Raw genomic sequence first — 15,635 nt, 5'->3', positions numbered from 1 at the left:
TAGTTAAAGAGATGCTATTGCCAAATGTCAAACTCTTTTTTAGGCCAAATATTGTCACACAACCAACACACAAATACTCCATTTGTTCAACAAAGACCACAGCTAAAGAGTTTAGTAAACCAAACAATTTGTGGATGGATGGATGGGGATATGTAAATCGCATCACTAAGTCAGGCAATGCGACGCTCTTTCCTCTTGTATTTGTTTGGTTTATTGGCTAGGCCATAACTAGACAAACGACTGTGACAACACCAGTAAAGTAATATTTATTAGAATTGTTGTTGCCGCATTAGCTAAACTTAGCAGCAGCAGAAGCTAAGCTGCTGTTGCGACAGCGTCAACAAGCCAAACCATTCATCCAAGCAATTCCCAAATTTAATTTGTTTGATTTTTTTCTTTATTTTATTTTTTTTGTTTGGATTGACCAGATGTAAACGCATCAACATCGCAAAAGAAACCATTAAATCTCAATCTAAGCGAAAAAAATAAAAATAAAGTTGGACTTTTTGTTGAAAACTGAAAAAAAACCAAAACAAAAAATTTCAAATTTCATGTTTTCAAGGTCAGTCTTGAGCTTTGTATGGTTTTTACTATTTTTAGATAGTCAGTCGGCTGCCGCAACTCGTACACACATTCATATGCGAAGAGTTGCTTTGATTTTAGACGCTGGTCGGGTAAAACACGGCGGCGACCGATGTGATTTTGAGTAGGGACTATGTTTGGGTGTGTACTTCCTATACAACACATGTCTGGAAATGAAACATGATTAGATTTTGTTTAGCATATTTATTTCATTCTTCTGAAGTGGACAGAAAAATCAACAACAATTATAATAATTAAATTACAACATTAAAACAAGATCGATTTTTATGGTACAAATTATATTTGATTTTTAATAGATGTTTTTTGTGTATGGACGAGATGGAGGAATGATTGGAACCTACGCATTCTATGCCAACAACATAAACAAGATGATAAAATACAAGTTAGAAGGTATCAATCAGCTGTGCTGATAGAGATATACCCTCTGCATCTGACCAAAAAGAAGCAGGCATAAAAATAATGCCGTATATAAAATATATTGATTTTTATACCCTCAGCATTTATACACTTTCATACGGGCAAAATGTGCCTAATCGAAATAATAGTTTTAGACCCCAAGTATGTTTGGACGAAATGTGTTTCAGACAATTTGGAGTTGATTTAGCCATGTCCATCCGTCTGTCTGGCTGGCTGGAGCGCACGATAACTCTCGAATGAATCTGTCGATTCGGTCCAAAATTTGGCCTTCGTAATATTTTGTCCAAACTTAGTATAAGTTCGAAGATAAGGCATATCGGTCCATTCCTTCAGGTACCTCCCCCACAAAAGTTCAAAAATGTTCAAGTGAGTGACCAATTTGGTCCATACTTTACACATCCTAATATATCTACCAGATATATATGAAGTTCGAATATGGACTTATTTGTCCACTCCTTCGGTTATCTACCACACAAAATATTGAATAAGCTCACTTTAAGCCCTGCTCTCGAATCTCTTTAATTTTTGTTGAAGTAACTTGCATTCGCTGCCTCAATTACAACGGTTAACGTTTTGTCAGGGGCAAGTCCATACTTCTTGAGAATACAGCCCGGAAGGTGTAAAAAAACCCTATGGCACCATATGCAGTGGCTGGAGAGCACGATAACTCTCGAAGTGAGGCTTTTGCCATATTTTGTCCAAACTTGGTTTCAGTTCGAAGATGGGCAATTCAGGTCCACAACTTCATGTACTTACCCCAATATTTAACAAATTTCACTAAAATAATATATAATTGTTCCATAAACATCGCAGGCGGGACAAGGTAGACTTTTCTCATATCAATGAGTGCACCCCGATTCATATTAGTTCAATGATACGGGGCCTACTTTTTATCGCCGAGTCCGAACGCCTTGTCTTTAAACACCACTTGTAGAGCAAGTAAATGTCGCCAGCATTACTGAGGGGTATTTTGCCACCGTTGAAAATGTTGATGTTGCCTGGCAGGGGAATCGAACCCACGACCTTCAGTATGCAAGGCGGGTGTGCATACCATTGCACCGCTGTCACTAAAATGGTATGCACAATATTTCTTGAACGGAGCAACCAATTTGGTCCAAACTTTGGACCTCCTAATATTTTGTCCAAATTTAGTTTAGCTTCTAAAATGGCCCATATCGGTATTCTCCTTAGGCTATCTCCCTCACAAACTTTCAAGATTTGTGTCTAAGTGCAGTTTAGGGTCTGTTAGAAGATCCTTTGGAAATGAATACCGATGCTGTTCATTGTGGTCCTGTTCTCAGCGATATTATGTTTTCTGTGGACAAGGTCATACTTGTCCAAATGTCAAAAAAGGGCCACAAAATTCTAAAAATACCCTAAATATATTCGATATATCCGTAGATAAAAGTTTGAATTCACATAGGCTGAGGGTATATCTCTGTCGACTTTGCCGACTGATACTTTTTTACTTGTTTCCATCGCGTTTCACTTATAATCGCGGACCAAACTGGAGCCGAATAGCTTACCACAGACCGCCCTCAAGTGCTGCCGGCTAGGGACTTGAGGATCTTGTTCCTACATCTCTGCTTGTCGTAGATAGCTGTGGCATGTCCGGATGACATGAACATCCCTAGAATTTTGGGGTAGTTTGTGGTCGGAATTCTGCTACCATCGACCATGACATTCAACTCTGTTCTCACCTCTGCCGTCCATGTGGTGAACCGAGTGGCCGTAAATTTAGTGGCGGATATTTGGTAAGATCAGTCAAATAGGAGTTTAGCCTTTCTCAAATGACATCAGGGAAGGTACCTGACGCCAAGAACGTACAATCAACCACATACGTTACGATCTTGATGCCTTCTGGAGGGGGCGGAATACAGGAGAGCTAGTGGTTAAACAGTTACGGAGATGTCTACTTTTTGTTACTGAATTCCACGTACGACTGGCGTCCACACATATAATTTATTATCCAACGTATCAAACTTGGCCGGAGGGTAGTCTGCTCGATGTCCTCAAACAGCGTGGAGTGCTTGAGGTATCAAAGTCGTTTGGTAAGTCAAGAGAGCAAGTAGAGCTGTTGTCGTGCTGTGTTGCTTACGGAACCCATGCTGATGATCGGCAACTGTATAGCTATTTCTGGCGCTGGGGAGGACTAAAGAACCAAGGGTCTTTACTACGGGCGACAAAAGCGAAATCGGTCTGTACGATTCACCTTTGTTGGCATCCTTGCCTATCTTCAGTAGTGGAACCACCCTGCCCATTTTCCAGACTTCGTGAACGATTTGGGTGGCTGGCGATAGGTTTAGAAATTAGGCATTACCATGGATATTCCATCAGGGCCCAAAGCTTTGATAACATTCGCAACATTCATTTTAAATTATGGTGTTTCATACAGGAAGAAATTAATGTGATCTTCGCCCTGTCATTCCCGGGGTGCTCAACAAACTGTCGATTGAAATAACTTGCCAAACATGACTGAGGTCCTAATTCCTTCTTTCCAGGGTTCGAGAGTGACTTAACCGTTGCCCACAATTCACTTATTCCGTCTCTAATGTTGCAGCTTTTCAGATGATTTAACCATTTGTCCCGCTTATGCTTACCAACCAACTTGTAAACTTCTAGTGTCAGCTGTCAGTCTTTGAAAACATTGGGACGATGAAGCGAATCATGCTCATAAGTTAATTCCGTCGCCTCTGCTGGGAAGTTTGGTCTTACTTCGGGTATTCGACCAGCAGGTACATATATAGCGAGCGAATACCGAACATCAGAAGGGATGGGCAGAACTCTGAACCGGTGATTAGTGAACACTCTGAAACTCGGGTTGCCAGCTTAAGTCATTTGTCAGACCAGGTGACACCATGGGTATGTTTGGCAAACTGTTACACTCTACGCTAATTCTGGTATTTCTCTGACTATTACCTCAATAAATTCCATGCCGGGACCTAGCTCCCACGGACATACAGTGTCGGCCAAAACTAAAGCACCCCCTCAGTACATTTTTTTAAAATGATAATTTTCTTAAGGAAAAAAAGTTATAAATTTATTTCTTTATTTTTCTTTTTATTTATTTATATCTTTATTGTTCAATAAATAAAATTTAAAATTTAAAAAAAAAACATTTTTGGTCGCAAATATAAGCGGACAAAACTAAAGCACCCCCCAATTTGAGGTACAACAAAAAGTATTGAAATCAATATTTCGTTGCGTATCCTCTATTCTGGATGACACAAGCACACTTTTAGGCGTACAGGATACTAAATTACTAATTATTGCAGGAGAAATAATGGATTTTCGAAAATTTTAGCTTAAATCCTCCCCAGGTCCACAAATTTTGGTGGAAATGTTTTGTGACCACTAGGAACCCTAAGTAGCAAATTACAGTTAATTTAGTAGGAAAATGTGACTTAAATACTCAAAATACCGAAGATCGGAAGCTGCCGCTATAAGGGGGGTATACCAAAACATTAGCCGATATTGTTCATATTCATCCAAAAATTATGCTACAGCATCTTCTTGTCAAATAGAAAATCGCATAGATTAAAAAATTAGCAAGAGAACGATTTACAGGAAAACGGTAGACGACGGCTTATTCAGTCGCTGACCAGCAAAAAAAACCTTTTATATCAATAAAGGAGCCAGACTGGAATTCGCCAAGACCCATCTGAACTGATGTATCAAAACATGGAGGACTGTGCTGTTTTCTGATGAATCTAAGTTAATTTTAAAGTATTCGGATCGCATAAGCCATAGATCAAATGGGCAACGGTTAAATCCTAAATATTGTAATGGCACTGTATAACATGGAGGTGGAACACAATGGTCTGGGATTTTTTCGGGGCAAGGGATTGGACCAATTCATAAAATTAATGGAGTTATGAATCTTTTCAAGTATCGTATCGTATTAAAAGGCGTAATGTTGCCTTAAGCTGAAGAAGATATGCCACTTTGATGGACATTCTAGGAAGATATCGAGCCAAAAATGTATCGAAAGTAATAAAAGAGTGATTCCAACACAATTAGACAGAAACTCTCCATTAGCCCACTAAATACCCTGATCTAAGCTCTCGATTGGGGCTTGTGGGAGATCGTTAACTCAAAAATCAACTGAAAAAATTGCAAAACCACAGAAAATTTATTTGAAGCCGCAAAAATAGTTTGGGAAGCGATATCGCCTGTAATAATTAATAATTTAATATCCTCTATGCCTAAGCGATGTGATTGCGTCATCCAGAATAAAGGATACGCAACGAAATATTGATTTCAATAGCTTTTGTTGTACCTCGAATTGGGGTGCTTTAGTTTTGTCCGCTTGCGATCTAAAATGTTTTTTGAATTTTAACTTTTGTTTATTGAATATTGAAGTCCTTATTTTTTTGTTTTTCAACAATACATATATACAAATAAATAAAAAGAAAAATAAAAAATAAATTTATAACTTTGCTTTCTTAAAAAATTATCATTTAAAAAAATGTACTGAAGGGGGTACTTTAGTTTTGACCGACACTGTAACTCCCAAAATGATTTTGGGTGTTATATCCCTTTGCTTTGCGGACATAACTCTGCCTTATTAACATATGTTCAAATAAAAACGCCTTACTTAAAATAAATCTGCTAAATATTGTAATAATGTACTGTCGATAAGAATTAACGACTACTTTTTTTGGTTGTTAACTTAACAATAACATTCGGTAATTAACGACATAATTTACCGACAAAAATCGTTCAAAGTGATATACAGAATAACACTTACCGAAAATTTCGTTAACTACCGACCAATGAAACCAGGTAACGTAATTTGGTGACTATGTGGGTTCGAGTCCTTGGCTTTCCTTTTTCACTTGCAAATAATTTCAGATCATCAAGCTTAACTCTAAACGAGAAAATTAACAAAAATCATTAAAAAATGATCTTCGCCATAAAAGGCAAAATTTCAAAAAAAAAAAAAAGACATTGGTTGTTGTTGTTGTAGCAGCATGTAACCTACGTAGAAAGATAGGTTTGATGCTGGGTTGGCAGCCGCTGCCCGAAACACTATGGTTTAGGGTCAATCCGGTACGTAAGAACCCACTGCCGTGGGATTGACATTCGTCGTTAATTCTGTCGATAAGGAGTTACAGAATCGCACTACTGATTTCATAAAATTATTTAAAAACAAAATTATGGCTGAAATTGTGTCAATAGCAGTTCGGAGAAGTTTTACCAGACTACGGTATTCGACGAAGACATTTCGTATACATATTAATTATTTAAATTTCTCAATATATACATGTAAATGTAATGTTTTTCTTAATTTGGAGTAACAAAAAATCGTTTTCTTAATCGAGCGATTTTTGAATTATATGCAGATTTTTACAAAAATTTTGTACTTCCTTTAATAGGAATAATATTTTTAAGGATATCGCACGATTTTTTTTCAAAAATATTTTCGCCTGCGACGCATTTCGCTTTTCCGAAAGCATATGCATATTTTTACAAAACCAAATTATTTTCTTACATAGTGAAAATATTTTTGTAAAAAATCGCGCGATTTTTTCAAAAATATGTTCATATTTTAACATCATGATGGATCCCTATAATATAATGTAGTACTCCGCATTCATGGGATTTACTCCCAAAGAGGTGATTTGTGCGCATTTAATCTTTGAGTTTATTTTTTGTTGTTTGGTCATATTTAACTCATTGACAATTAGTCGTACTTTAGACTTTGCTATTTGATAGCGATTTCTTAGTGTTCCTTAAAAACAAATAATTATATTTTTTGTAAATAATTTAGTTGATGAAATTAAAAAATAAAACATTTAAATTTGTTTTTATTTCTTTAGAAGTCTATATTTTTTTATATCCACACATCGGTCATGCCTTCCATAAAAATGTTAATCTTTCGCCCTCTATTCGTATCAGTGTTTGGTATGAACTCTCAGCCTGAGAGTCAAATCTGTTAATGGTATCATTGTAAAATGAATCATAAAATCATGTAAGTTTTTTTCTGCGAGGGCAAAATCCAACAACAACAACTACCACAAATATTATATAATAATTGTTTATTATTTTGGCCCAACAACAACAACCACAAAAATACTGCTCGGTCAATGTTGTGGATTCTACGACAGCGCGTGTTAATGTGCATGCGCACAGACGTGTAAATATGTACGAACATAGGTTCGTGAACGTTAAAGAAGCTGAGTGAAGAAAAGGGTGACTCGTTATGGAATGGTTATAGAATGTTGGGTCCATGATGAAATTTAGTTTTTAAGAATATATGGATACAAAATTTTGGTATATATTACTACAGACCAGACGACCTGCTTTGTTGCAACCGTTAAATGTAGCACAGAGGAACATAGGAAACATAAACACTTGTGCTGAGGAATCGGATAAGTAACAATAGAATAACTGCAAACGTCTTTAGGACCATGGTTTTTACAGGTAATTTAAAAACTATGTGAATGTATTTGGAAAATGCAAGCCTTTTATTAGCCTTGTAAATTCCATCACCTAAAGAGGAAGCACTGAAACTAGACTTGTGATTAACTCAATTATAACCAAAGGATATGACATATCACCTACTACTTTTCTGGCTAAATAACCGCTAAATTGGCGAGGATTAGCGCACTTAAAAAAAAATGTTTAACTTATGTGAGAGAGGCACCCAAAGGAGTGAACCGATATAGCCCATTATCGAACTTAAACTAAATTTGAAGAAAATATTACAAAATCCAAAGTTTTGGCCAAATCGGGTTATCCGGAAGGAGTGGACCGATAAGCATCATCCTCGAACCTTATCTAAGATTCTCAAAAATATTACGATATGCAATGTTTAAGTTGTCACCCGCACCAGTCACTACATTACACATCTGGTAGGGATTTTTATTAAAAAAAATTTACCGTCATAATAGGGGCTTCGAGTGCAGCCTGTTGCAAGAAAAAACGATTCGAGGACTTAAACTGTACTTTTCCGAAATGTTGTGTGGGAGCACGAATTAATTATCCGATTTGTACGAAATTTGACACATCGTAAAATATCTTCCAAACGAGCATCAAGTTTTAACACCATCGTGTACCTATCTCACAAAATTTCCTGACACAATGGTCTAAAGTGTCTAAAAAAATCCTACGGTGATCAACTCAAGTGACTGGTTAGCACGATGACTATCGATGGAAGTGACTGAGAATGTTCTTACCTTTGCACATTGTCAAATTTATCTCAAACTTAAGTCAAGTTCGAAGATGGACTCACAAGTGTACCTCCCACACAACTGTTTAGAATTTTCACTTAAGTGTAATTCAAGTATTCTGGTGTAATAACTTTAAAGTTTCAAGTTCTGCGGTGTCACTGCATCCCTTCAGATCCCTCCTTCCCAAAAGTTGAACATTTTTGGGCTGCTATCCTGTTTAAGACCACTCCTGGGGTTGAGTTAAAATTATTTTTATTTTGCTAGGGGAAGCCAATAATTCCCTAGGTATGGGTCCCGAAATGTATCAATATTAAAATTAGGCATCTGTTCATAGAATATGTTACTGTTTTTGTACTGTCATAGGCTGAGGGTATTAAGCTGACTGTAGATCAGTTGATTTCCTTTCATATGTTCTTTTTTCTTAACTCAGTTTAGGGGAATAACAAAGAAATGCTCATGTAAGACGTTTCTCAGATCATAGTTATGTTAGGGTAGAAAGTTGGAAAAATCGGATTTGAATTTCTACAGTTATAATTGTAATAGTCTTCCTGTCCGGAAATTTGACATTTGTGTAGAACGTTCAAGTGATATTTTTGAATATTATTTATTTCTTCGTTTATCATTGTTTCATTATTTCCTCCATTTTGTAAGTTTTTCAAGATAATAAAACCTCTCTTGCTTATGAACCACACCCTTTCATTGAAGTACATTTTACACGAACTTAAACGTACGATATACTTGCTACGTAGTACGTACGTGTACCCACATCTGACATACCACCATAAATCCGATGAGCCTTGATCTATTTGATATTTATTCAAGTTCACGTCAAACCAGAAACAACAAAACGATCAAGAAAATATCAAACATCAAACCTTTAAGCAAAACGTATCACAAAATAAGCTGCACCTTGTCATCAGCGTCATTATCATTGTTCACTTGTCATCTGAAGTTTTATTTCAGAATCAAAACAAAGTTCAAGTTTTCGAGTTAATAACAAAAAGTGATCTTAAAATGTCTAGCTGTCTTTGAAACAGTCATTTAATATGAATTCTTAATAACTGGCGAGAGCAAATGTTAGTAAACTTTGCTCTCATATGTATACTCGTATGTATGTATGTTGAGTTGGTAATTGAGTATATGGAGTGACGTATTTTGCCTCAATTGAATTTGTTTTGCAAACTCGATAATTGAACATTAGAACAGTAGCTTCTAATGGCGTGATTTCATAGTAATTGGCAAACAAATTAACCTCTGCTGGACTAAAGGTGGTTAAAAGAAATTTGAATTTCATTTGCTTGTGAGGGTTCATTAATTCTAAAAATAGAAGTAAGTGTAAATAGCATAGAGAAAGAAAGCGTGCTTTCCAAAAAAAAAGGTACTTCGATAGACCCTTTCTAAAAGAAAGGGTGCTTCGATAGACCCTTTCTAAAAGAAAGGGTGCTTCGATAGACCCTTTCTAAAAGAAAGGGTGCTTCGATAGACCCTTTCTAAAAGAAAGGGTGCTTCGATAGACCCTTTCTAAAAGAAAGGGTGTTTCGATAGACCTTTCTAAAATAAAGGGTGCTTCGATAGACCCTTTATAAAAGAAAGGGTGCTTCGATAGAACCTTTCTAGAAGAAAGGTTGCTTCGATAGACCCTTTCTAAAAGAAAGGGTGCTTCGAAAGACCCTTTCTAAAAGAAAGGGTACTTCGATAGACCCTTTCTAAAAGAAAGGGTGCTTCGATAGACCCTTTCTAAAAGAAAGGATGCTTCGATAGACCTTTTCTAAAATAAAGTGTGCTTCGATAGACCCTTTCTAAAAGAAAGGGTGCTTCGATAGACCCTTTCTAAAAGAAAGGATGCTTCGATAGACCTTTTCTAAAATAAAGTGTGCTTCGATAGACCCTTTCTAAAAGAAAGGGTGCTTCGATAGACCCTTTCTAAAAGAAAGGGTGCTTCGATAGACCCTTTGTAAAAAAAAGGGTGCTTCGATAGACCCTTTCTAAAGGAAAGGTTGCTTCGATAGACCCTTTCTAAAAGAAAGGGTGCTTCGATAGACCTTTTCTAAAAGAAAGGGTGCTTCGATAGACCTTTTCTAAAAGAAAGGGTGCTTCGATAGACCTTTTCTAAAAGAAAGGGTGCTTCGATAGACCATTTCTAAAAGAAAGGGTGCTTCGATAGACCCTTTCTAAAAGAAAGGGTGCTTCGATAGACCCTTTCTAAAAGAAAGGGTGCTTCGATAGACCCTTTCTAAAAGAAAGGGTACTTCGATGGACCCTTTCTCAAAGAAAGGGTACTTCGATGGACCCTTTTTAAAAGAAAGGGTGCTTCGATGAACCCTTTCTAAAAGAAAGGTTGCTTCGATAGACCCTTTCTAAAAGAAAGGTTGCTTCGACAGACCCTTTCTAAAAGAAAAGGTACTTCGATAGACCCTTTCTAAAAGAAAGGGTGCTTCGATAGACCCTTTGTAAAAGAAAGGGTGCTTCGATAGACCCTTTGTAAAAGAAAGGGTGCTTCGATAGACCCTTTCTAAAAGAAATGGTGCTTCGATAAACCCTTACTAAAAGAAAGGGTGCTTCGATAGACCCTTTCTAAAAGAAATGGTGCTTCGATAAACCCTTACTAAAAGAAAGGGTGCTTCGATAAACCCTTACTAAAAGAAAGGGTGCTTCGATAGACCCTTTCTAAAAAAAGTGCGCTTCGATAGACTCTTTCTAAAAGAAAGGGAGCTTCGATAGACCCTTTCTAAAAGAAATGGTGCTTCTGAGTGAAGGGGTGCTTCGATGGGCCCTTTCTGAATGCAAGGGTGCTTCGATAGACTCTTTCCGAATGGAGGGGTGCTTCGATAGACCCGTTCTAAAAGATATGGTGCTTCTGAATGAAGGGGTACTTCGATAGACCCTTTCTGAATGAAGGGGTGTTTCGATAGACCCTTTCTGAATGAAGGGGTGATTGTGAAAGAAAGGGTGCTTCGATAGACCCTTTCTAAAAGAAAAGGTGCTTCATACACCCTTTCTCAAAGAAAGGGTGCTTCGATAGACCCTTTCTCAAAGAAAGGGTGCTTTGATAGACCCTTTCTCAAAGAAAGGGTGCTTCGATAGACCCTTTCTCAAAGAAAGGGTGCTTCGATAGACCCTTTCTCAAAGAAAGGGTGCTTCGATAGGCCCTTTCTCAAAGAAAGGGTGCTTCGATAGACCTTTTCTTAAAGAAAGGGCGCTTCGATGGACCCTTTCTCAAAGAAAGGGTGCTTCGATAGACCCCGTCTCAAAAAAAGGGTGCTTCGATAGACACTTTCTCAAAGAAAGGGTGCTTCGATAGACCCTTTCTCAAAGAAAGGGTGCTTCGATAGACCCTTTCTCAAAGAAAGGGCGCTTCGATAGACCCCTTTCTCAAGAAAGGGTGCTTCGATGGACCCTTTCTAAAAGAAAGGGTGCTTCGATAGACCCTTTCTAAAAGAAAGGGTGCTTCGATAGACCCTTTCTAAAAGAAAGGGTGCTTCGATAGACCCTTTCTAAAAGAAAGGGTGCTTCGATAGACCCTTTCTAAAAGAAAGGGTGCTTCGGTAGACCCTTTCTAAAAGAAAGGGTGCTTCGATAGACCCTTTCTAAAAGAAATGGTGCTTCGATAGACCCTTTCTAAAAGAAAGGGTGCTTCGATAGACCCTTTCTAAAAGAAAGGGTTCTTCGATAGACCCTTTCTAAAAGAAAGGGTGCTTCGATAGACCCTTTCTAAAAGAAATGGTGCTTCGATAGACCCTTTCTAAAAGAAAGGGTGCTTCGATAGACCCTTTCTAAAAGAAAGGGTTCTTCGATAGACCCTTTCTAAAAGAAAGGGTGCTTCGATAGACCCTTTCTAAAAGAAAGGGTGCTTCGATAGACCCTTTCTAAAAGAAAGGGTGCTTCGATAGACCCTTTCTAAAAGAAAGGGTGCTTCGATAGACCCTTTCTAAAAGAAAGGGTGCTTCGATAGACCCTTTCTAAAAGAAAGGGTGCTTCGATAGACCCTTTCTAAAAGAAAGGGTGCTTCGATAGACCCTTTCTAAAAGAAAGGGTGCTTCGATAGACCCTTTCTAAAAGAAAGGGTGCTTCGATAGACCCTTTCCAAAAGAAAGGGTGCTTCGATAGACCCTTTCTAAAAGAAAGGGTGCTTCGATAGACCCTTTCTAAAAGAAAGGGTGCTTCGATAGACCCTTTCTAAAAGAAAGGGTGCTTCGATAGACCCTTTCTAAAAGAAAGGGTGCTTCGATAGACCCTTTCTAAAAGAAAGGGTGCTTCGATAGACCCTTTATAAAAGAAAGGGTGCTTCGATAGACCCTTTCTGAAGGAAACTAGCGAACTACTCACCTAGGGACGCAACCAGTCCAAGTTGCAGAATTTTTCAGTCTGAATACAGAGGAACCAGAACAGAATACACGATCGAACATATTTGCGGTGCTACAACAACAACAAGTGAAGTAATCAAAACATATGAATAACCAAAAATGTTATGCCCTACCAAAAATACCATTGAAGGAATGTTTAAAATCGAAGTAGGTCAGAGTCAATGCATTCGAACTGTTTTTACACCTTTCTCATAACCCTGAAAACAGTCAATAAATTACACACATACAAAATAAATAGCCCACACCACACCCCGCCATGCAAAAGAAATACATTTGACTTGTCTCCAGTAGACAATTCGAATTATTTATTGGCCTTAATGACGAATTGGTAAATGGGTGTGGGGTGTTGGTGCTGGTCATTTCTCTAAACCCCAAAATAAATTCACACCGTATTTTGTCGATAGTTCACATGTTCCAATGAATGAAAGAAACACAAAGCCGGCCTAAAGCTTCAACTTCATCTATTACAAGTGACCACTAAACAAATTAACAGCCACAAAAGAGGCCTTTTGATGAAAATCAAAAAAGGGCCATAATAAAAAATATTGAATGGTTTTCTAATGTGTTGGGCTTATTAAATGACAATCTCTACCCATCAAAATACCCAGCAATCGATACCGCATTAATTGACCAAAGAAGAAAAGTAGGAGAAGTAGAAAAAAACTGCACTCACCTCTCGAGTAGGTGAATTAGTTTCTGCCTGCCTGTAATCTATGCCAACGGCCTATTTGCCTAAATTGATGGTAAATGAACTTGAAATTTTATTTTCAATGTCTTCCAGAGACTCTGATGAAATCTTACATGACAGGCAATGACCACCGATCGAACTAAAGAAAGAATCAAAGTAACAAAAAGTCACGAAATCCAAAAGCACCAAAAACAGCACCTCAACGCCTTTTGGCCATGGCTGTAAGTTGGCTTTTGTTGTTAGTGATGTGCGTAAATTGAATTGTAACGTTGAATTGGCTGACTGATGGCAGTACGAGCGACGTACAGGGTCTCTCTTAAAAAATTATTATAAGCATGTGTTGAGTTAGAGTAGATATGTATGTGCATTATTATAAGCGATTATCGATCTGATATTCATATGTGTGTGCATTAAACTATCAGCATGTAGTTATTATAATGTGCGCCTAAATGTTTTGTTTATATTGTGTGGATGCACAGTAGGGTCCAAGTTGGGGAAAAATATAAGTATTGAATAATTGAGCATACACGTGATAAATTAACCATTGACCGACAAAATTCTGTAAAATTAAAATGTACATAATTTCAAAATAAAGTGATACCAATACCAACTTTTAGCATAATGAGGGCATATAGACATTGGGGTGACCAAAAACAAAATTTCTTTCTTGGATTTCCTACCCCCTAAATTTTTGATCCAAAAACCTTATATATGAAATTTTATGCCGATCGGTTAACGTTAACCCGTGTCAACCTAGCGATCTTTGTTTCCATAGTAATTTGTATGAGGCCAAAGTTACATTTTCACCAAAATTCTCTAAATGCCACAATTATGGCCAATTATGCCTCAGAAGCTCTAAATAACTCTTACTAACACAAACTCAAATGACTGATGAGTACGAAAACTTATGACTTAAGTATCTGATTTGGTCGAAACTTTGCACGTCATAATATGTCTTCCAAGCATACATCAACTTCCAAGAAGGACTATATTGGAAAACATCATCGGGTACCTCCTACAAAATGTTTGCTTAAGGGTTGTTTGAGGATCGTTTGCAAATTTTTACTGAATTTACTTCTTGTGGTCCTGTTTGCAGCGATATAATTTTCATGGTTAAGTTCATGCTTCCTGACATAATGGTACAAGGGCTATAAAAAAATCCACGGTAAAAACCAAAGCACCTTGTGGGCATGGTAAGTATCGAAAGAAATGATTGACATTGGTCTAACTTTAGCGCATTGTAATATTTTTTTCACATTTATATTATGTTCGAATATGGACTATATTGGTCCAAACCTTCGGGTTCCCCCCTCACTAAATTTCTAAGTTTTTCGTAAATGTTCAGCAGATAGTCCTCGTGGCTTGTATTACGACATTATAATTTCTATCGGGGCTAAGTCCATAATGACTAAAATAATTAACCTAGGGTTGTAAAAATCGTACTGCTGTAAAAACCCTAAGGTCACCAACTATGGCTTTTAGAGGCAGTTCTCGATTTGAATTTTCGTCCAATAATTCTTCACAATTTCCGACGTGGATTATCACGATACGAGTTCACCGATCCAATTAAATCTTTGTATGTCGATAAAGGACCATCCTATAGCACTATGAGCAACTGCTTTAATGAATTTAATCGTGGCCGACACTTGTAAAAAAACGAAGGTCTTTAGGGTCGCTCAAAATCGGCCGTTGTTCCAGAAAAAATTAAGCCGTGTGTGAATTGATAATGCAAGATCGCCGTGTTATATACCGTGAGATAGAGGCATCCTTGGGCATTTCTTCCACCAACTACGATTTGATATTGCATGAACACCTGGCGGCAAAAATGGATTTTTCTAGTTAGATCCAGCAAAATTGGTTAGTCGCTTAAAAAAACTCTTGTGGTTTGTGATTTGTGCAAAAAAGTTATTATTTCTAAGATCGTCATAGACGACGAATCTTGGATCTATGCTTAGGAGCCCGAAACAAAACAAGAATCAACGGTTTGGGTCTTCAAAAGCGAGCCAAATCCAACGAAATTTGTTCATGGAAGAAGACCTTCGAAGCAAATGATCGCCTGATTCTTCGGCAAAACTGGCCGTGTGGCACTACAATTTGTTTGTCTGCAGTCTCCGGAGGGATTCGAAAAACGAACAAGAGAAGACGAATCGTTCTGCATCATGATAATACGAGCTCTCACACATCGATTGACCGGACAAAATGTGGAATTGATGGATCATGCGCCGTATACAGCCCTAGCTGAGGACCCAACGGTTCATTTGATTTCAGCACATCAACCAAAAAAAGGGGCGTGTTCAAAGATTTTCGTCGCCAGAATATGCTGTAAAATCGTTCGAAAACCATGTTTTGGAGGTGCCTCAATCAAGCCGCTGAAAAGAACCCAACACA

General features: G+C 37.6%; 1 protein-coding gene across 2 annotated transcripts in view; it reads right to left on the bottom strand.

Moving 5' to 3' along the window:
* LOC141390141 (cilia- and flagella-associated protein 58) overlaps nucleotides 1-13,388 on the bottom strand; it is a 44,309-nt gene extending 30,921 nt beyond the window's left edge. The window contains exon 1 of one of the 2 annotated variants that reach the window (XM_073962793.1): nucleotides 13,233-13,388. The gene's annotated coding sequence lies outside the window, so the exon portion shown is untranslated. Of the gene's footprint in view, nucleotides 1-5,770; nucleotides 5,891-13,232 lie in introns of those variants that run through there. The other variant, XM_073962792.1, reaches the window with a different exon arrangement.
* Nucleotides 13,389-15,635: the final 2,247 nt, after the last annotated feature.

This window comes from Musca autumnalis, unplaced genomic scaffold, assembly GCF_047663935.1.
Source record: "Musca autumnalis isolate F117 unplaced genomic scaffold, ASM4766393v1 scaffold_1, whole genome shotgun sequence".
NCBI lineage: Eukaryota > Metazoa > Arthropoda > Insecta > Diptera > Muscidae > Musca > Musca autumnalis.
Note: the sequence above shows the minus strand (reverse complement) of the source record. Positions and strands in the feature narration are given on the sequence as shown.